Source organism: Dromiciops gliroides, chromosome 3, assembly GCF_019393635.1.
Source record: "Dromiciops gliroides isolate mDroGli1 chromosome 3, mDroGli1.pri, whole genome shotgun sequence".
NCBI lineage: Eukaryota > Metazoa > Chordata > Mammalia > Microbiotheria > Microbiotheriidae > Dromiciops > Dromiciops gliroides.
Genome location: NC_057863.1, coordinates 152,498,965 through 152,524,540, shown reverse-complemented (window position 1 = coordinate 152,524,540; position 25,576 = coordinate 152,498,965). Strand labels below are relative to the sequence as shown.

General features: G+C 38.2%; 1 non-coding gene across 1 annotated transcript; it reads left to right on the top strand.

The window, feature by feature from the left end:
- The first annotated feature begins 3,639 nt into the window (after window positions 1-3,639).
- TRNAF-GAA lies at window positions 3,640-3,712 on the top strand. The gene has a single exon. It is a non-coding gene; the product is annotated as a tRNA-Phe (tRNA).
- Window positions 3,713-25,576: the final 21,864 nt, after the last annotated feature.

The window sequence follows — 25,576 nt, the reverse complement described above, 5'->3', positions numbered from 1 at the left end:
AGCCAATGTTACAAAGGGTTGAAGTTCAAGAGTAAAAACATTCTAGATGTGGGACACAATTCAAGGACACAGAAACAGTATGCCTGGCATGTCAGAGATGATAGAAGGCCTGTAGGAGCCAGGTGTTGTGGTACACATTTGTAGTCCTTGCTTCTGGGGAGGCTGAGGCCAGTGGATCTCATGGATTCTGGCATTCTGTGCTTCAGGAAGCTTAAAGTCCCTCAAGTGCCTGTATGAAGTCCAGCATCAATATAGTAAGCCCCTGAAACCCAAATGGGGTTGGAGACTAGGCTGTTTAAGGAGAGGTGAACCAGCTCAGCTCAGAAAAATTTATCTGGGTGAACTCACCTAGGTATAAAATGACATATCAATGTCTTGTTGATTTCCACTGCCATGGGGTTGGGCCTGTGAGATGAGGTGAGATGGGTGAGATGAGGAGACTCAGTTTCCAAAAATAGATAAATGAGTGAATAAATAAAACTTTCATGCCTGCAGAGTGTAAATCTTCTATCTTCAATAATTCAACAGATATTTATTATAGAGAACTATTTTTTTAAAAATCAGATATGTGATTTCATTAGGGTTGGGAGCTGTAGGTGAGGGATTTGCTTTACCAGTGCAAATCAGTACCTGCTCTGCAGTTTATGGTCTTGGAGAGCTGCCTGGGGCACTGAACTGTTAAAAGTCTTCCACAGAAGATCACACAGCAGGTCTTAACCAACTTGTTCAAGGCCATCTGTAGGCTACTAGACTACACTGCCTGTTCAAAATAGAGAGCTTTGAAATAGGGAAATAAAATTTTATTTTATAGGCATTTGCATGTAATTTACAACAACAATAAAAAATCCTCCAAAGCCAATTTGGGGCTGGCAATATCAAGAAAATGTTTAAGGCAAAGGTATATTTTCCCAAACATTAAAATTACCTAAGAATTAATAAGCTTATTATATTAGCTTAGCTGAGAGTGTCTTCACTACATCAGTAAAGGTGTTTGCCATTCATCAAACTTCATTTATACCATGATGTACAGAGACAACACAATGGAAAGTTATTAAGCTAGAGATTTTTATGCCCTTCTCTATCGTCCCATTTGTTGTCTAGTTGATTTCCACTTGTATTATTGCAATAACCTCTTAACATGTCTTCCCACCACTTCTCAGTCTCCGACTCTGTCTCTATCTTATCCATTTCTTCAGGGCTTGCTTTTTCTTTTTCCCACATAAGATCCTAAACTAATCCATATAAATCGGAGGGGTAGGCCTTCTCAGTGTCTCAGTCTCTTTTTTGAGATTCACTAAATCTAAATATCCTTAAAAAAAGGTTTTTATTGATGTCATTTGCCTTTTTAAAAAATGTCATGTTTCATTTCTTCTGAATTGATTCTTTCCATGTTTCTCTGTATTCATCATATTTGTCATTTCTTATAGCACAGTAATATTCCATTACATTTATATTTGCCATCCAATCAAGATTCTGGTAACTATTATTTGCTTTCCTCAATGAATTCAGTGTAGGCAATGTATTCAGTTTCCTCCTTAACTCTTGTCCTTATAGTAGGGGACTTCAACATATATACTGATACTCCTTCAAATACCTCCAGGTTCCTCAACTTACTCATTTCTTATTGCCTATTCCAGAACCTCACCTGAGCTATACACACACACACACACACACACACACACACACACACACACACACACACACACACAGAGTCTATATGTGTGTGTATATTTTGTATATATAGTCATTATATATTGATCTTATCATTAACAAGAAGTTTTATGCTTCTATATTCATAAATTCATAAGTTCCCTTTTTGGATCAAAATCTATCATTTTATATCTCCCTCCACCTTGCTATCCCAAACTCTGTTCTTTATCTTCTCTGTGACCTCCAAACCTTCTACTCCTCAGTTATTCCTTAGCTACACTCTTCTCTCCTCTCTTCCTCTTGACCAATTGTTGAATTGACCATGCCACCTCCCTATTCAATAGACTATAGTAGCTTCCTATAGATGTCCAAGGCTCTTCATAACCTGGCTTCTTCTGTGTGTCCAGTCTTCTTACATCTTACTCTCACCTGCTTTGATCTTAGATCCAGTGACATTGGCCTCCTTGCTATACCTGGAATAAAATACTACATCTCCCTATTTAGGGTATTTTAACTTTTTAACTTTTTTTTTATTTCAGTAAGGCAATTGGGGTTAAGTGACTTGCCCAGGGTCACACAGCTAGTAAGTGTTAAGTGTCTGAGGCCAGATTTGAACTCAGGTACTCCTGAATCCAGGGCCCGTGCTTTATCCACTGTGCCATCTAGCTGCCCCTAGGGTATTTTAACTTAACCCCATGCCTCGAATTCTTTACATCCTTATTTTCCTCTCCTGGCCTTCCTGGCTTCTTTCAAGCTGTGGCTAATGTTCTACAGGAAGACTTTTCTACCCCTTCCCCCCTCCACACCCCCTCCTCCCCACCAATGGCAATGCCTTATCTATTATCTTCAATTTATACTGTTTATATCCTTTTTGCACATAGTTGTCTCTTCCATTAATGGAGCTTCTTCTTCTTCTTCTTTTTTTTTGGTGAGGCAATTGGGGCTAAGTGACTTGCCCAGGGTCACACAGCTAGTTAAGGGTCAAGTGTCTGAGGCCGAATTTGAACTCAGGTCCTCCTGACTCCAGGGCTGGTGCTCTATCCACTGCACCACCTAGCTGCCCCAATGGAGCTTCTTGAGAAGTGTCTTTTGCCTTTCTTAAGCACAGTGCCTGGCACATTAATATGCCAGACACTTAACAAATGCTGGTTGACTAATAGGCAGAGCTCAGCTAGAGTGAGGAAGATGGTAGATGGAAAGCCAAGCTCCAACCTAGGCAGGCCCACATAAGAACTGCCTGTGGGACCATAGGCAACTTTCCAAGATTTTTAGTTGCAGAGAAGGTGTTGACCGTGTATCTTACTCTTCTCATTCACAAGAGGAAGAGCCATTCATTATGGAAATCCCAGTCCCAGTCCTTATCCCTAAGAATTCAATTCCAACACTATTGTAAAAGAGCTAAAACTATGTATGCTATTTTTTTAAACAGGCTGCAAAATTCTCACCTATCCTATCAATGATTTCTCATATATTTAGTGACAAATGGTTCTTGGATTCTCACTCACCAATGTTATTATGGTAGCATATATGATGATAGTGGCTCATTTTAATGTTTTATTCAAATTTGCATGAACTTCTACCTTAATTTTTTCAAACTTTGGGTTTGAGTCAGAGTTTGGAGTAGTTAGGAAATTGTAAATTAATTTTTTAAAATTAAAATTTAAAATCATCTGGAGGTGTTTTTAAAAAATTTAAGAAATCCTAGAAACGTAAGCCATTCTTAAAGTAATACTTATTAAATCAATAAAGGTTAAGTTTATAATATAGAATAACAGAAATAGCTTCCTTAAGCGCTATAAAATTGTATATAGTATATGCGTACAAATAATGTTGACAACTATGCTAGATTTTTAGCACCACCTTTTGAGATTGTAGAGAATAAATACGAAAGTGTTATATTGAAAGAGAAACTAAGAAACCGATTACAAAAGCAGGAAAAGGGGGTTAAAGAGTGATACGTTGAGTAACTCAGAAATATCCCTCACGGCCGCCGAAATAGCTCAGTTGGGAGAGCGTTAGACTGAAGATCTAAAGGTCCCTGGTTCGATCCCGGGTTTCGGCAGAAGGTTTTATATTCTCCCCCCTTTGGTTTAGCATGGAGTGCTACTGGTTTACAAAAAAACAAAAACCAATGAATAAATAAATAAAACAGAGCAAAACAAACCTTAGATATCCGACAATTATTTGCTTTGGGGGATATGAGAATATAAAACTTACACGCGGAAGTTCATGCGTTTTAGTTTCTCTCCACCTCTTCCCCCACTCAGTTTTGGCCCAGTGGGGTCGGTCTTTTTCCCTTTTGTCAATCTTCCTTGCCTTAATCATAGGATACACATGCACTTTATTCTGTGTGCCCTTTCTGTTGTGGTGTGAGTCCTAGGGGCTGAGACCGACAGCACGTCTTTCCAAATGCTGACATTCCGGAACTTAAATCCAATCTCAGATACTAGCTGCGTGACCATGGGAAATCGTGCAGTAACGGCTATCTGTTTGTTTCCTCAACGGGGATTATTGTAGTACCACCCTCCTAGAGTTGTTAATAAATAAAACGAGCTAATGTTCGTAAAAAGAGTTGCAAATCTAAAAGCGTTATATAAATGCTGTTATTATTATTATTATTAGTGACCGGGTGGGGCAAAAGGGAGTGATGGTACATTTCGGAGCGGAGAATTGGAAGTCAGGAAAAATTCGTGCCCTGGACTTGTTCAACTTCTCTGTGTTCCTCTTCTGGCTTGCTCTGGGTTACTGGGGCTGGGGCGATCGCCGATATTTTAAGTAGCCTGAGGCCGAGCGTTGTCCGAATGTGCCTGAGACTGTCATGGCCATTCGCGGGTATGTGTGCTGAGCTTCCTTTATGAGCAGAACACAGGCGTAGGTACAGAAGAAATAGAAACTACGATCTCTACCCCTCACATAGCTGTAAAATGAGAGAGACAGGACGAAGTCATGAAAAATATCCGCTAGGTGGCGCAGTGAATAGGGTGTGGGGACTGAAGTCAAGGAAGACTCATCTTCGTGTGTTCAAATATGCCCTCAGACACTTATTAGCTGTGTGACCCTTGGCAAGTAATTTTAACCCTGTTTGCCCCGGTTCCTCATCTGTAAAATGAGCCGAAGAAGGAAATGGCAAACCACTCTAGTATCTTTGCCAAGAAAACCCCAAACATTGTACACAGTATCATCAACATTGAGTGTTGACCTACTGTGATGGACTATATTCTTCTCACCAATGCAATGGTACAGAAGAGTTCCAGGGAACTCATGATAGAAGAGGATCTCCAAATCCAAGAAAAAAAAAAAGAAAGAACTGTGGAGTATAGATGCTGATTGAACCATATTATTTCTTTTGTTTTGGGTGCTGTTGTTTTTTTTTCTATTTTGAGGTTTTGCATCACTGCTCTGATTCTTTCTCTTGTAACAGGTTTAATGCAGAAATAGGATTAATGTTATTATGTGTGTATATATATATGTGTGTGTGTATATATATATGTATATGTATAGAGATATATAGATATAACCTATATCAGATTACCTGCTGTCTAGGGGAGGGGGGAGGGAGGGGAGGGAGGGAGAAAAAACTGAAATTGTAAAGCATGTATAAACAAAAGTTGAGAACTATCTTTACATGTAACGGAAAAAATAAAATACCTCATACATTAAAAAAAAAAAAAAGAAAACCCCAAATGAGGTCAGGAAGAGTCAGACACTATTGAAATGACTGAATGAATAACCACACGGTGGAGGGCAAATTCTCACTGTGGACCCGGATGGCAGTAAGTATAAGTAGCACGCAGGCAGTAAGTTTGTTAAAGGATGGCTGAATTGAATGAGACAGTGACCAGTTCGGTTAATTAAAGTATAAGGGAGGGAAAGTGGACCTTCCTGAAGTAGAGGGGTTTTGTTTGTTTGTTTGTTTGAGTTTTTTGTTTTTGTTTTTGTTTTTTTTGTGGGAAGGGGAGGAGACCCCGGCGTGGTGGAAAGAAATGAAAAGGAGACCTGGGGCAGGGGGAATAAGAGTAGTAGTCTTCTTCAGAGGTGAAATTTACTTGGTTGTGGAGAGTCTGAGGGAAACTGAAGATACACTAATATGCACTCCACCAAGCACTGGCGATCTACTTCTGCATATCTTCTCTGTGACCTCCCACTTGCTGTTATGATGAGAATTTCCTCACTTTCCTTTGACATCCAGACAATATTAAAGGAGCATCTGGGCTGTCTTCAATCATCCTTCGGTTTTGCTATATGCCTGTCTTTTCTTCTTCTTCTTCTTCTTCTTCTTCTTCTTCTTCTTCTTCTTCTTCTTCTTCTTCTTCTTCTTCTTCTTCTTCTTCTTTGGGTCAGGCAATGAGAGTTAAGTGAGTTGCCCAGGGTCACACAGCTAGTTAAGGGTCAAGTGTCTGAGGCCGAATTTGAACTCAGGTCCTCCTGAATCCAGGGCTGGTGCTTTATCCACTGCGCCACCTAGCTGCCCCCTTTTTTTTATTTTAATTTTTTCCAATTACATGTAAATATATTTTTGAGTTCCAAATTTTTCTCCCCACCCCCCCAGGCCAGCAGGCAGTCTGATGTAGGTTATACATTATAATCATGTTAAACATATTTCCTCATTAATCATGTTGTAAGAGAAGGATCAAAACAAAAAGGAAAAAAGAAACACACAAGAAAGAATAAACAAGAACAACAGCAAAAAAGCAACAACAAAAGCGAAAATAATATTCTTCAGTCTGCATTCAGATTTCACAGTTCTTTTTTTTTCTGGATGTGGATAGCATTTTTCACCATGAGTCTTTTGGCACTGTCTTGGATCATTGTATTTTTGAGAAGAGTTAAGCCTATCACAGTTGATTATCACACAACGTTGTTGATACTGTGTACAATGTTCTCTTAGTTCTGTTCACTCAGCATCAGTCCACTTACGTCTTTCCAGGTTTTTCTGAAATCCATCTGCATATCATTTCTTACAGCACAATAGTATTCCATTACATTCATATATGACAGCTTGTTTAGCCATTTCTCATTTGATGGGCATCCTCTGAATTTCCAATTCTTTGCTACCACAAAAAGAGCAGCTATAAACATTATTATACATGTGGGTCCTCTTCCCTTTTTTATTATCTCTTTGGGATATAGACCTAGTAGTGGTATTGCTGGGCCAAAGGGTATGTACAGTTTTAAAGCCTTTTGGGCATGGTTCCAAATTGCTCTCCAGAAAGGTTGGATCAGTTCACAGCTCCACTAACAGTACATTAGTGTTCCAATTTTCCCACATAGTCTCCAACATTTATCATTTTCCTTTTTTGTCATATTAGCCAATTGGTTAGGTGTCAGGTGGTACCTCAGAGTAGTTTTAATTTGTTTTTCTCTAATCAGTAGTGACTAAGAACATTTTTTTCATATGGCTGTAGACAGCTTTAATTTCATCATCTGTTGTTCATATCCTTTGACCATTTCTCATTTGGGGAATGACTTGTATTCTTATATATTCGATTCAGTTTCCTATGTATTTTAGATATGAGGCCTTTATCAGAAACACTGTCTGTAAAAATTGTTTCCCAGCTTTCTGCTTTCCTTCTAATTTTGTTTACATTGGTTTTGTTTGTACAAAACCTTTTTAATTTAATGAAGTCTAAATTATCCACTCTGCATTTCATAATGTTCTCTATCTCATCTTTGCTCATAAATTCTACCCCTCTCCATAGATCTGACAAGTAAACTATTTCTTCTTTTTCTAATTTCCCTGTGATACCACCCTTTATGTCTAGATCTCGTACCCATTTTGACTTTACTTTGGTGTATAGTATAAGATGTTGGTCTATGCCTTGTTTCTGCCATACTATTTTCCAGTTTTCCCAGCAGTTTTTATCAAATAGTGAGTTCTTATCATGGAATCTAGAGTCTTTGGATTTATCAAACAGGAGATTGCTATATTCGTTTACTGTTGTGTTTTGTGTGCCTAACTTATTCCACTGATCCACCTCTCTATTTCTTAGCCAGTAGCAAATAGTTTTGATGATTGCTGCTATATAATATAGCTTTAGATCTGATACAGCTAGGCCACCTTCCTTTGCATTTTTTCATAAATTCCCTTGATATTCTTGACCTTTTGTTCTTCCGTATGAATTTTGTTATTATTTTTTCTAGCTCTATGAGATGATTTTTTGGTAGTTTAGTATGACACTGAATAAATAAATAAATTCAGGAAGAACTGTAAGTTTTATTATATTAGCATGGCCTACCCATGAGCAATTTATATATTCCCATTTGTTTAGATCTTGTTTTGTTTGTGTGAAAAATGTTTTGTAATTGTGTTCATATAGTTCCTGGGTTTGCTCCCACGTATTTTATATTGTCCACAGTTATTTTAAATGGGATTTCTCTATCTCTTGCTGCTGGAATTTGTTGGTGTTTATATATATATATATATATATATAAATGCTGAAGATTTATGTGGGTTTATTTTATATCCTCCAACTTTGCTAAAGTTGTTAATTGCTTCAAGTAGTTTTTTAGTTGATTCTTTAGGATTCTCTAAGTATACCATATCATCTGCAAAATGATAGTTTTGTTTCTTCCTTGTCTATTCTAATTCCTTCAATTTCTCTTTCTTCTCTTATTGCTAAGGCTAACATTTCTAGTACAATATTGAATAATAATGGTGATAAAAGACATCCTTGTTTCACTCCTGATCTTATTGGGAATGCCTCTAACTTAGCACCATTGCATATAAAGCTTGCTTATGGTTTAATATAGACACTGTTTATCATCTTAAGGAAAACTCCATTTATTCCTATGCTCTCTAGTGGTTTTAATAGGAATGGGTGCTGTATTTCATCAAAAGCTTTCTCTGACTCTATTGAGATAATCATATGATTTTGGTTAGTTTTGTTATTGATGTGGTCAATTATATTAATAATTTTCCTAATATTGAACCAGCCCGGCATTCCTGGTATAAATCACACTTGGTCATAGTGTATTATACTGGTGATAAATTGCTGTAATCTCTTTGCTAATATTATATTTAGAATTTTTGCATCAATTTCATTAGGGAGATTGGTCTATAATTTTTTTTCTGTTTTTGCTCTTCCTCGTTTAGGTATCAGCATATTTTTCTTATAAAAGGAATTTGGTAGGATTCCTTCTTCACCTAAATTTCCAAATAATTTGTATGGTATTGGAATTAATTGTTCTTTCAATGTTTGGTAGAATTCATTTGTAAACCCATCTGGATCTGGAGATTTTTTTTTTTATGGGAGGTCATGGATGGCTTATTCAATTTCTTTTTCTAAAATGGGCTTATTTAAGGATTTTATTTCCTCTTCTGTTAATCTGGACAGTTTATATTTTTGTAGATATTCATCCATTTAATTTAGATTGTCAAATTTATTTGTATATAGTTGGGGGAAATAGCTCCTAATTATTGCTTTAATTTCCTCCTCGTTGGTGGTGAGTTCACCCTTTTCATTTTTGATGCTGGTAATTTGTTTTTCTTCTTTCTTTTTTAAAATCAAACTAACCAAAGGTTTATTAATTTTATTGCTTTTTCATAGAAATAACTCTTCATTTTATTTATTAATTCTATAGTTTTCTTACTTTGAATTTTATTAATCTCTCTTTTAAGTTTCAGAATTTCTAATTTGGTGTTTAATTGGGGATTTAAAATTTGTTCTTTTTTTAGCTTTTTTAGTTGCATGCCCAATCCATTGATTTCCTTTTTATCTATTTTATTCATGTAGGCATTTAAAGATATAAAATTTCCCCAAGTACTGCTTTGGCTGCATCCCATTAAGTTTTGGTATGTTGTCTAATTATTGTCATACTCTTGGATAAAGTTATTGATTGTTTCTATGATGTGTTATTTGACCCACTCAGTTCTTTAGGATGAGATTATTTACTCTCCAATTTATTTTCGTTCTTTCTTTCTATGCCCATTTATTACACATAATTTTTGTTGCAGGATCTGAAAAGGATGCAATTACTATTTCTGCCTTTCTGCATTTGACTGTGAGGTTTTTATGCCCTAATACATGGTCAAATTTTGTGTACATGTCATGTACTGCTGAGAAAAAGGTATAATCTTTTCTATCCTCATTCAGTTTTCTCCAGAGGTCTATCATATTTAATTAAAAAAAATATATATATTCACCTCCTTAACTTCTTTCTTATTCCTTTTGTGGTTAAATTTATCAAGTTCTGAGAGGGGGAGGTTGAGGTCTCCCACTAATATAGTTTTCCTATCTATTTCTTCCTGTAACTGACTTAACTTTTTCTCTAAGAATCTGGATGCTGTTCCCTTTGGTGCATACATATTTAGTATTGATATTACTTCATTGTCTTTGGTACCTTTTAGCAAGATGTAGTTTCCTCCCTTGTCTCTTTTTGGTTTTGTTTTTGTATTTTAGTGAGGCAATTGGGGTTAAGTGACTTGCCCAAGGTCACACAGCTAGTAAGTGTTAAGTGTCTGAGGCTGGATTTGAACTCAGGTACTCCTGACTCCAGGGCAAGTGCTCTATCCACTGCACCACCTAGCTGCCCCCTCCCTTGTCTCTTTTAATTAGGTCAATTTTTCCTTTTGCTTTATCTGAGATAAGGATTGCTACCCCTGCTTTTTTTTTTTTTACTTCAGCTGAAGTGTAATATATTCTGTTCTACCCTTTTACCTTTACTCTGTATCTCTATGTTTCAAATGTGTTTCTTGCAAACAACATATTGCAGGATTCTGGTTTTTAATCCCCTCTGCTATCTACTTCTGTTTTATAGGAGAGTTCATCCCATTCACATTCAGTTATGATTACTATTTCTCTGAATCCTATTTTTCCTCTTGTTTGTACTTTTCTCTTTGCTTTCCCCCTGTCCCTTATCACAAGTGATTTGTTTCTGGCCACTTCAGTCTACCTTCCCTTCTATCAGTCCCACTTCCCTTTTTTTTTTTTTTTTTTGCGAGGCAATTGGGGTTAAGTGACTTGCCCAGGGTCACACAGCTAGTAAGTGTCAAGTGTCTGAGGCAAGACTTGAAGTCAGGTCTTCCTGAATCCAGGGCCAGTGCTCTATCCACTGCACCACCTAGCTGCCCCCCCCCACTTCCCTTTTGCACTTTCCCTTTTCAGTTCCTAGTTTTGCTCTCCTTTCTATCACCCCACCTCTTCTTTATCCTTTTCTCTTTTCCCCTCCTAGTTTTCCCCTCCCTTCTATGAGAACCCTACCCTTTTCTTTCCCTTTTCCCCTTTTACTTCCCTATAGGGTAAGATGAAATTCTATGCCCAACTGAGTGTGTATGTTATTCCCTCTTTGAGCCAAATCAGATGAGAGTAAGGTCAAAACAATGCTCACCCCTCCCTTCTTTCCCTCTATTGTAATGGATCTTTTGTGCCTCTTCATGTGATGTGTTTTACCCCATTCTGCCTTCTCTTTCCTCTTCTCCCAATATAATCCTTTTTTTGTTACTCCTTAATTTTTTTATTATTATAATCACATCAGAATCAAGTTATACCCACACCTTCTGTCTGTGTGCACTCCTCCTATCTGCCTTAATAAAGATACAGTTCTCAAGAGTTACAAGTATCTTCTTCATATGTAGGGATGCAAACATTTTAACCTCATTGAATAACACATTTCCTCCCCTTTTTACCTTTACATGGGTCTCTTGAGTTTTGTATTTGTAGATTGATTTTTTTGTTCAGTTCTGGGCTTTTCATTAGGAAAATTTTAAAGTCCTCTTTTCGTCAAATGCCTGTCTTTTCCCCTGAAAGATTATGATTAATTTTTCTGGGTAGGGCATTCTTGATTGTAATCTAAGTTCCTTTGTCCTCTAGAATATCATATCCCAAGCCCTCTGATCCTTTAATATTGAAGCTTCCATGTCCTGTGTAATTCTGATCGTTGCTCCTTGATATTTCAATTGTTTCTGTCTGCTTGCAGTATTTTCTCCTTTACTTGATGATTCTGGAATTTGGCTATGATATTACTTGGAGTTTTCCTTTTCAGGTCTCTTTCAGGAGGTCATCAGTGGATTCTTTCAATGAGCAATATTTCCTCTGGTTCTAAGACATTGGGGTAGTTCTTGATGAGGTCATAAAATAAGCTTTCTGGGATCTTTTTTTTATCATGGTCCTCAGGTAGTCTAATTATTTTTAGGTTGTCTGCCCTGGATCTGTTTTCCAAGTCTTTTATTTTTCTGAAGAAATATTTTACATTTTCTTCTACTTTTATATTCTTTTCATTCTGCTTTACTTCTTTCTGTTGTCTCATTGAGTCATTAGCATCCATCTGCCCAATTTTGATTCTTAAGGAATTATTTTCCTCAGTCAGCTTTCGCACCTCCCTTTTCATTTGTCCAATTGTATTTTTTTCCGGGGGGCAGGGCAATGAGGGTTAAATGACTTGCCCAGGGTCACACAGCTAGTAAGTGTCAAGTGTCTGAGGCCAAATTTGAACTCAGGTCCTCCTGAATCTAGGGCCAGTGCTTTATCCACTGTGCCACCTAGATGCGCCCAATTGTATTTTTTTGAGGCATTTTCTTTTTTCCAAGATATTGGCTTTCTCTTGCATAACTCTCATTTCTTTTCCCAATTTTCCTTTTACCTCTCTTATTTGGTTTAAAAATCCTTTTTGAGCTCTTCCAAGAGGGCTTTTTGGTCTCAAGACCAATTCTTCTTCCCCTTTAAGGCTTCAGATGTAGGTGTTTTATCATTGTTGTCTTCCTCTGAGTTTATGTTTTGATCCTCCCTGTCATCTTAATAATTATGAATGGTGGGGGGTTTTGTTGTTGGGTTTTTTTTGGTTTCTTATTCATGTTTTAGCCTCTTTTGTGCCTTTTAAGGTTGACTTCTGCTCCTAGGGTACAGTGTGCACTGTCCCAAGCTTCTTTTGCTGGGGGCCAGGGGCCAGGTTACAAGTTTTCTGCTCTGAGGAAACAGCAGCTTGTAGCTTGCTCACTGCACTGGAGTGGCCCAGTCTATTTGGGTCTGTAGGGTAGGAGGCTGGAGACCTCACAACTGGCCTGCTGTGCCACTTTTTAGTGCTTCTAGTAATTCTTGTAGGTCTTATTTCTAGTTTGCATTTTTCTTTGAGGTTTTGCTTATAGATACTTTCTAAGTCATTGTCTTCTGAGTTTGTGTCTTAAATTTTTCTTAAAAATGGGTTTTTTATGGTCAGGTTTCTTTTTTTTGCTTGTTTCTCATTTTGCCAGCCTATTTCTTTATTTTGGACTTCATGTTATAATTGGGTTCACCTCTGGAGGGGAGATGACTGGTCTTACCTTCTGTTGCTCGATCTGGGGGCTGCAGGTTTTCAGTGCTTCTAAGGTGGTATGATCTGGGGAGGGGTCTGGTCAATGTCCTCCTGGTCTGTACTTTAGTCCTTACTTAGGTAGGGCCTCTCTTTCCTTGTGACTGTAATCCTTCTTCTCTGTCCTGGAACTTTGAAGTATAATTTAGTAACAGGCTACCAAGCTGCCAAATGGCACCCAATCCTGCTCCAAAGCATAGAGGTCCCCTGAAATATTTTTCTGACTAGGTTTTCAGTCCCCTCACTGTCCCTGTACATCAGACATTATCAGTGATCCCATTCCTGCTCCTACAGCTGCTATCTCCAAGTCTCAGAGCTGGTATTGCTTCTGTGGCACTCCAAGTCAGCCCCCCCCACCCCAATACCCACAGACCTCTCTTGTTTTCCTAAGCTGCCTTGGTCTCTAAAAAGTAATTATTGTGACTTTTTGTTGGCTTTTCTTCTCAGAATTCAATTTGAGATTTTTTGTGGTCATTTAGTAGGAGAGCTTGTGAGGGAATTTTGGCAATTGTGACCCTTAATTCTATTGTTTTTACTCTGCCATAATCATGATACTTTTGAAAGATACTACTGACCCACCATGGACCAGGAATTTGAGGGTTTCTCTGGGGACCCTCTGTAGCCAGTCAGCTGTGCTTCCCTATTTTTCCAGAAAGGCTTGTCCACAGGCTTTGAAAACTTGCATTCTTAGGGCCAGGACCACAAATGTTCCTTTCCTTTGTCTCTTCCCAGGCCTGGGCTTTGTGGTTAATTAGAATAGGTATGATTTAAAGGAAAGGCTCCGGTCTCTCCAAATAAAACCCATAATTGCCCAACATTCTTCTGATTAGGGACTCATTAGCCTTAGTAAGATATGATCCTTGGGAAGGTAAGGGGCCTAAGGGAGGTAACAGTTCTACCTGAGTCTGGATTAATTTTATCAGATGTTTCTCTCCCGCCTGAGGGCCCTCCCCCCTGCCCCAATTCAAGATGAAATATGCTGGATGAATGCATTTGGAGGAAAGTTTTGATAGTGGAAATGAGAGGAGAAGAAGAAGGGTGATAAGGTGTTGGAATGAAATTTTAAAGAAGAGAATAGATAAATATGCACCCTGAGTGGTTTCATACATTCACTTGCAGGGAAGCTGAAGACTTAACCAGATAAGGAGGGCAGTCTATATGGTAGAGTGTAAAGAGTACTGGAGTAGGAATGGGGAAACACTAGTCCCAGCCTCAGTACATAGACCTCGGGCAAGTTACTTTGCCTCTCTGGCTCTCAGTTCCCCCATTTGTAAAATGACAGGGTTTGTAATTAATAATCTCTAAGTTCTCTTTCAGCACTAAGATTCCATGATTCTCTTCATGTCCATTTTAACTGTACAATTCTGTGTACAATGAATGAAGTGCTTACTACACATGAAGTGCTGTGCTAAGCAATGGGGGTACCAATAGAAAAGTCTCTGCTCTCAAGGAGAAAATGTAACCTTTCCCCTAAGTTAGACATATGGAGAAGGCCCAGAGTCAGAAAGGGCCTTTGGTATATGAATCCTGTGACAAGCTGCTTTTTGCTATCTAAAAAGCCTTTAGGGTTGTTGTTTATGCTTTTCTGTTTGCCTTCCATCATAGGGAATGCCACTTCATTCCAGGAAGAATGCTAAGGGTGGGTATATTCTTCTTTCCGTTATGCTTAGTTCTCAGGGCAGCAAGAGAGCACTTGTTCTTTAACCATTTTGCTCTCTGATCTCCTGGATCATCTTCATTTCAATTCACATCCCCTTCTATTCCTTACATAAACAACCCAGGGACCTTTGACAATTCTACTCCATAACTCTTGATTGGTCGTTATTATTTAATCGTTTCAGTCATGTCTGAATCTTTGTGACCCCATTTGGGGTTTTCTCGGCAGAGATGCTGGAGTGGTTTGCCATTTCCTTCTCCAGCTCATTTTACAGATGAGGAAACTGAGGCAAGCAGGGTTAAGTGACTAGAATGGAACTTTTTTTTTCATACCAAGAAAGAAATTCCTGGTTAAAGATCTGCATTACTTCTGTTCATGTTTGTGGTACTGAATTTAAAAAGGGTATAAATCCATGCTATAATATTTACATCATACTCGATTGTTCATATTCCATATACATAGGCAGTCACACTATAGCAATACTTGTTACTTTAATTGAGCAGAACTCCATGAAATATTATTTTAAAATTTATATTAAATTATGTCATAACTTATCTAAGCCTAAAGTGTCTTTTACCTTATTCTAGAAGAAGTTATTAGTTAATTAATTGGTTTATGTTTTATAGCATTTAAGGCTGCTTGGTTCTATCCTGTAGTCATTAAGTAGGCTTAGTTATTGAACAGGCAAGAATGATAGTGCTATATAGCAGGGCAGAAATAGTTCCTTTCTAAACACAATGATAAAAAATAGCCTTATAAATAAAGAGAAAATAGCTTATGGAGAGTACTACACAGCTGTAAATTTCACATTTTATTCACTTTGAGTGTAGTATATTTCAAATTCTGCACATCCTTCAATGCCTATGCCAAATTCTACCTCCTGTGTTAGTCCTTTCTTTCCCCACTTTCTAATCTATTCAAGAACTTTGTTATTTTTACTATACATTTTAGCATGATCTTATAGTTCACCTTGAATTATTCTCTCTCCTGGTTTCATGTTTGCCCTTTGTGGCAAAACACCTTCTTCCAAACAAATGACATAGATTTTGGAGGAGATATTCCAGAGATAAGGTGGAGATATTTGTGCTCCAAAATAAATGTTGGAATCAAGTCTTTCTAAAAGGTTTTGAGAGTCAGTAGGAATTTCTTTTAAAATGTACCATGTGGGAAGAAACTTTTGTGAAGGCATAAACTGACATTGTTCCAACTGGCCCAGGGGGGAGATGAGTGATGCTAAAGGTTTGGCTTTATCCAGGATCCTCACTATGATACTTTGATGATGGATCTTTAATATCACTGGCATGGATAATTTTCATTGATATAGAACATGGCTCCCCTATGACTTCCAGTCTTGTGTGCAGTTCTTGTCTGTATCTTTCCATAAATTCTCCAAAGTGAATCCACTCAAGGAGCTAGGAGACTTTCTCTAATTCTTTTAATATTTCAAGACTACCAATGCAACACTGAGCCTTTCTGTCTCTTGCTTCTCATTATAACTATAATTATACATAATTATATATTTGTATGTATTATATACAATTATAACTATAAAGATAGATGTCCTTTCTGGCCATGAATATCTCAGTGATAGATCATTTTCAGTTGCAAGTCATGTTCACAATGTGGTCTAATCTACTTATACCTATCATGAGTATTTAATTTCCCTTTTGTGTTGCTTACAGTTTTGATTCTATCACGATTTGTACTCCTATAGTATCATTGGGAATATGTCATTATTAAAGTGACGAGATTTTGAAACAATAAGCAGTTTGGGCTGAATGAAAGCACTATATAACTTCCAAATACAGCCTACCCCATTTGTCCTATTCTGCTCACAGCTGGTGCCAGTTTATTGTCAATCTACAGTGCATAGCCAAGATATCTATATTTATATTGAAGAATTAATTTCATTAGCTGCCTGCTATAGCTTTATGTTATAGACTGGAAATTTGCATTTTAAATTTACTATTTTTTACTGCACCTCATTAGACTATTCTCTTAAATTTTTTTAATTGATATATTTTGCTATTACATTGCATATATTTATCTGAGTATCATCCCTCCTACTTCTGAGGAACTATCCCTCATTAAAACAAAGTAAAATCAAAGGGGGGTTAGGGAACAGTTCAGCAAAACTAAGAAAGTTAAAGAAAAAGTTTGACTTTATATAAAGCATTTGACACTCATGGTCCTACATCCTTGCAAAGAAGCTAGGGGAGGTGCTTTTTCATATCTTTTCTTTAGGGCCAAGTTTGATTAATATAATTACATAGCATGTGATTCTGATTTTTTTAATTGTTGTTTTTCCTTCCATTTATACCATTGAAAAAATAGTGTTTGTTTTCTAGTTTCTGCTTAGTTTACTTTGTATCAGTTCATAAGTATTTCCATTCTTTGTATTTATCTGTTCTTGCAATGTAATAGCATTTTGTTACATTGATGCATCACAACTTGTTAACCCATGCCCTATTAGATGAGCACCTGCTTTGTTTCCAGGTCTTTGCTATTACAAAAAGTGCTCTTACAAAGTTTTGTTTTATTTGGGACCATTCTTGGTATATATGCCCAGCTGTGTAATCTTTGGCTCATAGGTTATGTATATTTTATGCACTTTATTGGAATAATGCCAAATATCTTTACAGAATGGTTGGTCCAATTCACAGTTCTACCTATGGTCTATTAGTTTGTCATCCTTCTACAAGTCTGCAAACAGTGACTATTCACATCTTTTGGTATCTGCCAATTTGCTTGGCATGAGTTGAAACTTCAGAGTTTTGTTTCGCATTTCTCTTATTATTAGTGATTTGGAGTATTCTTTAACTGAAGGGAATAGGCGCAACATTTTTTGATGAGGTATAAAAGGTATAGATCAAAATGAAAATGGCTATCGTCTGTTGAAGGAGAAGGAAGAGCCTGGCTTCAAAGCAGAATAGGTTGGAGAATATCCAATGCATTCCAAACTGAACTCGTGATCCCACTCCTACCCCTACTTCCCTAGCCTTTCCCTTCTCCTAACTTTCCTATTAGTCTTGAAGGCTCCACTATCTCCCCCATTACCCTGTCTAGTAACCTAGATGTCATCTTCAACTCCTTACTCTCTCTCACACCCCATATCTAATATGTTGCCAACTCCTATCGATTCAATATTTTCAACATCTCTCCTATATATAACCCCTTCTCTACTATGATACTACCACCATTTTGGTACAACCCCTCATCACCTCATGCCTGGACTATTACAATAGCCTCCTGGTTGGTCTCTCTGCTTCAAATCTCTCTTCACTCCAGTTCATTCTCCACTCAGCTGTCATATTGATCTTCCTAAAGCTCAGGTCTGACCATATTGCTCCCATATCCAATAAACTGCAGTGGCTCCATTTTACCTCCAGGATCAAATTTAAAATTCTCTGGTGTTGGGGAAGTTAGGTGGCACAGTGGATAAGGCACTGGCCTTGGATTCAGGAGGACCTGAGTTCAAATCCAGCCTCAGACACTTGACACTTACTAGCTGTGTGACTCTGGGCAAGTCACTTAACCCTCATTGCCCTGCCCCCCTCCCAATTCCCTGGTGTTTAAAGCCCTTTATAACCTGACTCCTTCCTACATTTTCAGTCTTCTCACACCTTATCTCTGCCCTCCCACTTACTCTAGATTCCAGTGACACCAGCCATCTTGTTGTTTTTCACACACAACACCATATCTCAACTTTGTCCCTCCTATCCACTGGCTGTACTCTTGCATGGAATTCTCTCTCTTCTCATCTCCATCTCTTGACTTCCCTGGCTCCCTTTAATTCCCAGATAAAATGCCACCTTTTGCAAAAAAGCCACATTTTATTTCCCTCAATGCTAGTGCCATCTTTCTCTTAATTATCCCCAATGTATTCTGTATTTATCTTATTTGTACATAGGTATTTACATGTTGTCTCCTGCATTAGACTGTGAACTCCTTTAGATCAGAGTGTTTTTGTTTTGTTTTGTTTTGTTTTTTTGGCCATTCTTTGTATTCTCAGCTTTTAACACAGTTCCTGGTTCATATGGATCACTTAATTAATGCTTTTTTTTTTTTTTTTTGCGGGGCAATGAGGGTTAAGTGACTTGCCCAGGGTCACACAGCTCATAAGGATCAAGTGTTTGAGGCCGGATTTAAACTCAGGTCCTCCTGAATCTAGGGTCGATGCTTTATCCACTGCTCCACCAAGCTGACCACTTAATAAATGCTTTTTTTTTTCTTTTTTTGGTGGGGCAATGGGGGTTAAGTGACTTTCCCAGGGTCACACAGCTAGTAAGTGTCAAGTGTCTGAGGCCGGATTTGAGCTCAGGTACTCCTGAATCCAGGGCTGGTGCTTTATCCACTGCACCACCTAGCTGCCCCCTTAATAAATGCTTTTTGTCTTGATGATCAAGAAGAGAGCTGGAAGCCTAGGGTAGCCACCCAGAATGAATGTGCATGTATATGTGTATGTGTAGTCCTTTGTCCAGAAAATTCTTTATACTCTAAAGAGTAAGACAAGCTGGAGTACTTCAAGGGACAGGAGCTGCCTGAGCTCTAACAAAGGTTAATTCAGGTGAGAAGCCTGAAGATCAAGGGGTCGAGTCCATGCATTCCACTGAGCATCTAATATATTGTTGACATCTTTGAAAAACTCTCTAACGACTACCAAAGCAACAGCAACAACAGACTTCTCTCGTTTTCAAATTGCTCAAGGTGTTTTTGTTGCTGTTATTTTAAAATTTAAGTAACTTGCCAGATATACAGATTTAGCAAAGCTTCCAGATGTAACTGAGAGATTAAGAACCAAGTTAAGCATCTGACTTTGGAGAGCTAATAAGGGAAAACTGACAGCCTAACATAAATAGAAACATGTTGGAATAATGGAAACATTTCCCTTAATCCACCAATTATCAGTTCAGTCATCCTTGCTTTATTAATAGGCTGTGCAGGTGGAGTCTAGTATTGTTTGGCCTTCTGTATATATGCTTGGGAGGTCTTCTCTGAAGAGTAATTGTTGGACCTTCTGGTGGCCCCCAGGGACTCTGGAGCTTTGCAATGTTGAATCATCCGGTCCAGACAACAGAGTGACTCATCAGTTCATGACAGGACATTATATGTGTGGCCAGGAGGATCATTCAATTTAATTCAGTTCTACTTAATCATTATTAATCAAGTACCTACTATGTGCAAGGCATTCTGTTGTGTGCTAGGAATGCAAAAAAACAAAAGGAAAAACAGTCACTGCCCTTATAGAGTTACATTCTTACATTCTACTAGGGAGATAAAATGGTTACCCATAGAATTTGAGGAGGGAGAAAGCATGGGCCACTAGAGTACTGAAGAAAGGCTTCATGTCCAGGGAAAGCAGGAAGGACTTCCTGTGTGAGGTGGCAAGTGAGAGGAACCTTGTGGGAAGCTAAAGATTATAACAGACCTCTAACCTCAGCATTCATTAAAACCCCTACCCAAGACATAATTATCATCTCTATGCCAATGGCTTGGGCAGCTAGATGGATCAGTGGATAGAGCGCTGGGTCTGGAGGCAGGAAGACCTAAATTCAAATCTTGCCTCAGACACTAGCTGTGTGATCCTGGGCAAGTCAATTAATCTCTGTTTGCCTTAATCCACTGGAGAAGGAAATGGCAAACCACTCCAGTATCTTTGCCAAGAAACCCCCATGAAAGAGTTAGGAATGACTGGATAATAAATGCCAATGGCTCACAAATCTCATAAATCCAGCTCCAGTCTCTCCTGTAAACTTCAATTACACATTACCAATTGCCTCCTGGATATAACTGGATGTCCTTGAGACATTTAATACCTAACATATGCAAAGGAGAACTTCTCATCATTCTCCCCAAACCCATTCCTTTCCTAAACTTCTTTTTTTTTATGTTGAAGATACCAGCAACCTATAAGTCTCTTATGTTGGCAATCTCAGCCTTATTCTTGGTTGTTTTTTTTTTTTGGTGGGACAATGAGGGTTAAGTGACTTGCCCAAGGTCACACTGCTAGTGTCACATGTCTGAGGCTGGATTTGAACTCAGGTTCTCCTGAATGCAGGGCCAGTGCTTTATCCACTGTGCCACCTAGCTGCCCCTTCAGTCTTATTCTTGATTCTTCATTCTCTTCCACCCTACATATACCAATCAGTGGCCAGTTCTTGCTGTTTCTACTTCCACAACATCTTCTGTATCCAACAAAATTCAGATACAAAATTTGTATTCTCTCTTCTCATACAGCAACCACTTGAGTTTTGTCCCTCTCATTTCTTACTCTAGATTATTGTTATGGCTTCCAAAATGATTCTCTGCTTCTAGTCTCTCCCTATTCCAGTTCATCCTCCCTACTGCTATCAAAGTCATTTTGTCTTAAGTGCAGTTCTGACCATGTCGTTCCTCCACTCAAACTACAAAAGCTTCTTATTTTTGTCTCAGGCATAAAGTATCCTCAACTCCCCACTTAGTTTTGTTTTGTTTTTGCAGGACAGTGAGGGTTAAGTGACTTGCTCAGGGTCACACAGCTAGTAGGTGTCAAGCGTCTGAGGCTGGATTTGAATTCAGGTTCTCCTGAATCCAGGGCCAGTGCTCTATCCACTGAGCCACCTAGATGTCTCCCCCCCACCCCCCATTTAGTTTTTAAAGTCTTAAAACATGTCTTCCAACTTGTCTTTTCAGCCTCATCGGACAATTACAGTTGTTTAGTCAGGTTTTTTGGGGGGGGGTTGTATCTGATTCTTCTTGACCCCATTTTGGGTTTTCTTGACAAAGATACTGCAGTAGTTTACCATTTCCTTCTCCAGCTCATTTCGCAGATGAGGAAACTGAGGCAAACAGAGCTAAGTGATTTTCCCAGGGTTACACGGTTGGTAAGTGTCTGAAGACATATTTGAACTCAGGAAGATGAATCTTCCTGACTTTAAGCCCAGCACTCTATCCACTGAGCCATCCACCTGTCCAGTTCACTGGTCATTATTCTCCCTTATTCCTCCAAAACTCTACAGAACTGCCAAACTGTCTTTCTCTCTGTTTTTCACACATGGCCCTCTGTCTCCTCCTGCCTTTGACCTTTGTACTGTCCATCCCCATGCCAGGGGTGCACTTTCTCCTCACTTCTTCCTCAGAAAATCCCTCTCTTCCTTTGATATGTTTCTCAAATACTACCTTTGACATGAAGACTTCCTAATCACCCCAATTTTGGTAGGGCCCTTCCTAACTACTAAATATCTTGTATTTTAATTCCCTTTATATTTATTTGGTATGTACATATATCTACATGTGCATATATATGCATATATATGTATATAGGATACACACACACACACACATCTTTCCTATTAGAATGTGATTTCCCCGATAGTATCTTTGTATCTGCTATATTTAGCACAATACCAGACACATAGTAAATGCTGCATAAATGCACGTTTGACTAAATGGAAGAGGAGAAAGAAGAGGAAATAGGAAGACTGAGAGTTGGGAGTCAGCCATAAAAAGTTAAGTGTTAAAACAGAGACCTAGGATTGTTCATAACAACTATTGTTGTTGTTTGTTCTTTGTCCTCAAAGAGAACCATGAGATTGAGGCGATGTCATGACTTGTGGTGAATTAGATTTAAGTGAGGCAGGGCTGTGCAAAGTCACCAAACTCACCCTCTTCTCCAGAGCCATCTGTGTCCAGTGACAAGATATACATCAAGATGGTAAGATGGGGTGAGACAAGGCTGCACTGGAACTGGACAGTTGGGTGCCCAATGGGACCACTGTTACTCACAGAATGTTGGTTATTGTTTGTCCTTCATTCTTGAAGAGGACCATTTCAATGGTGGTGATGTCATGATTTGCAGGTGCTGGAAGCAGTTTATGATATGTTTGGCCATTGGATGTACACATTTACGAACTCCAGTGAATATTAAATCATACTGGACAAAAATAAAAATAAAATAAAATAAATTTTTAAAAAGGGGCAGCTAGGTGGCGTAGTGGATAGAGCACTGGCCCTGGAGTCAGGAGTACCTGGGTTCAAATCCGGCCTCAGACACTTAACACTTACTAGCTGTGTGACCCTGGGCAAGTCACTTAACCCCTATTGCCTCACAAAAATAAAAATAAAATAAAATAAATTTAAAAAAATCATACTGGAAAGAGGACTGGATTTGGAGTCAGGCCCTAAATGTTAATCTTTATTCTGCCTCAGACAAGTCAATTAATCCTCCATTGAGGAGCCACCAATGCCTTGGGGAATTAAAAAATATATATATTTTGTGGGTACCAATCCACTTATTCTCCCTCACTCTTGAACTAATATTACATGAATCTTATTAAAATAAATATATACTCTTTGATTCCCCAAAGGAAGAATCTTTGAGGCACTGTTACAGAAAGATATAAATTCAACAACTCTATGTAAGTGCTTAAAGCTTAGTGCTAAAGATTCTGCTTCCCTCCAGATCCTCCAAGGATAGAATCCATTTCCCATTCTCCTCTTTCTGTGTCTGTTTCATCTATGGTTCTGTGCCTCTGACCTGATTTAAGCCCTATGTACATCTCAGTTTTCTGAGAGGAAAAGAAAGGAACATGGGTAGATTAATTTCCATGAATCATTTGACATTTTTATAAGATATTTGGTGCCCAATATAGTTATGTGATATAACTTGCCATGAATACAAAAAGCCTACACAAAACTGATCCATCATTTCTGGACACTTTTAGGGACTTCTCTTCTCCTTTGACGCCAGGTCTTATGCTATTTCCCGATTCCATTGTAGCCCTTGCCATGAGAATGGATTAACTTTGTCATTACCCTTTCTCAATTTCAGTCTTTGACCAGAAAAAAGAGGTTAATTGTGTGCCATTTCTCAGGAGAATGAGGTATCAGCATTTTAATTCCTGATATTCTATGAATTGTGGGTAGCTAATTAAAACTTAAAGATTAGAGAAGCTATTTTGGCTAAGAGGCCATTTGTAGGATTGTGAAATGAAGAGAACAAAGGTCTGTCTTTTCTTTTTATTCCTACAATTTAAATGAAACTTCATGCTAGAAAAAAAAATTAAAAGCCTGGAATTGTTTTACATATTGAGTACTCATTGTATTGATTCTAATTTTAATTTTGCAGTGAGCATTTGTGGTATCAGAAGGAGATAGCTACCTGGGGTTAACTGTGAAGATTATTGGGAATGTTAAGTAGGAAGATTTAGATTTTTTAAACTCCATTTGGCTTCTCTTGACCTCGAAGAGACATCATAAAGTTAGATAGGAGCCTTTATAGATTCTAATAGATGCTCCTAATTTCTACTTCAGAACTTAACATTTAGATAAATCTTTCCCCCCCTCTTAGCTAACTGAGTTTCCCAACTGTTAGATTAATAAATTGGCTGCGTTAGTTGCTTTCCTCATTCCTTCACTAATTGGATGATGGTCTTTCAAGTTGGGTCAATTTTTGTCATGCTAACAGACACATAAAGACTGGGCTTCTCTGTAAACTGAAATTACCCATCAATCACAGGATTCTTCTGCATTAGTCTGGCTCCACTCAGATCAATATAATTCTTTTTCTCATATTAACCTTTGAATTTGTTCTCTCTCCTCAAGGGGTACCTACAGATCCAGTCAATAAGCAAAAAATATTTATTAAATGCCTACTATGTGTCAGGTACTGTGATAAGTGTTGGGGATCTGGGATGGCCAATCCTAAGCTCACTTTCTCCATTTCTGTCAGTCAGTCAACAGCATTTATCAAGTACTTCTTACAAGCATGTCAGGCATCACTATAAATGCTGGGGATACAACAAAAGGTGAAAACGTGGTCAGCTATTTGTGTCGAGTCATTGTAAGTCATTCCATTTCAAAACCTTGTTTAAAACTTTGAGTACACGGCAACTAGCCTGCATAAGATGGTGGAATGGTCATGCTCCATAATCCACTCTTTTTATGATTACATGCTCTAGTCATTGAGGTGGGTCCACCCAATGCCTACTGCCTTGGCATGCTGAATAAACTCCTTTTTAACTTTCTCTTTCTGAGTTTGCTTATTAATCAGGGCATAGCCTGAATGAAGACTTTTTTCTTCTAACAGTTCTAACCCTCAAGGAACTCACATCCTCATGAGGGAGAGAACATGCAAAAAAAATTGTATATACAAGATAGATACAGTTTAAAATGGAAGGTTATCTCACAATTAAAATGGTTGGACTACCGGCACATCCCAACTACTTTTTTTTTTTTGACTCTTAACGGGCTGTCCCATGGGATATATTTTCTTAGCTAGGTATCCATATGCTATTCAGAATTCTTGCTATATGATCTTGCCAGTGTTTTTTCATGTGACAAAAAACCTCCTCTAACTTTCTAAAGAGTTTTTAATTTGTCATGATGTCCTGCAGAGAGGTTCTGGACTTCAGACATCATACTTGCACACTGGGTGATTGAAAGTTTCTGCATATTATACTTTATTGGGGGATATTTCTACATATACTCTTTTTTGGGGGAGCAGTGAGAGTTAAGTGACTTGCCTAGTAAGTGTCAAGTTTCTGAGGCCGGATTTGAACTCAGGTCCTCCTGAATCCAGGACCAGTGCTTTATCCACTGCGTCACCTAGCTGCCCCCTCTTCATATAACACTTTTTAAAGGCAATTTTAGCATGATTTGTTTTTTTCTTTTTTGTCAACATTCTTTTTTTTTTCTTTTCATTTTAGATGTCCTCTTTTTTTGGGGGGGGCAGGCAATGAAGAAGTCCAGGATGATATTTGCAAGAAAGATGTAATCATTCATCAGAAGATGTGTGTCCAAATCCTGTGTGGCCTTTGGCAAGTTTTACCTTCCTGAGAATCAGTTTCCTTAACTTTAAAAATGGGGGTGGTGGGTGGGTGAGGGGTAGACCAAATGGCCTCTGAGATCTCTTCTAGCTCTAAATCTATCACAAAGATAAAATAAGTGAAAAGTTTGCCACACTTATCTTCTCTAGGATGGTGGCTCTGTGGAACTGAGTAGCCCTTT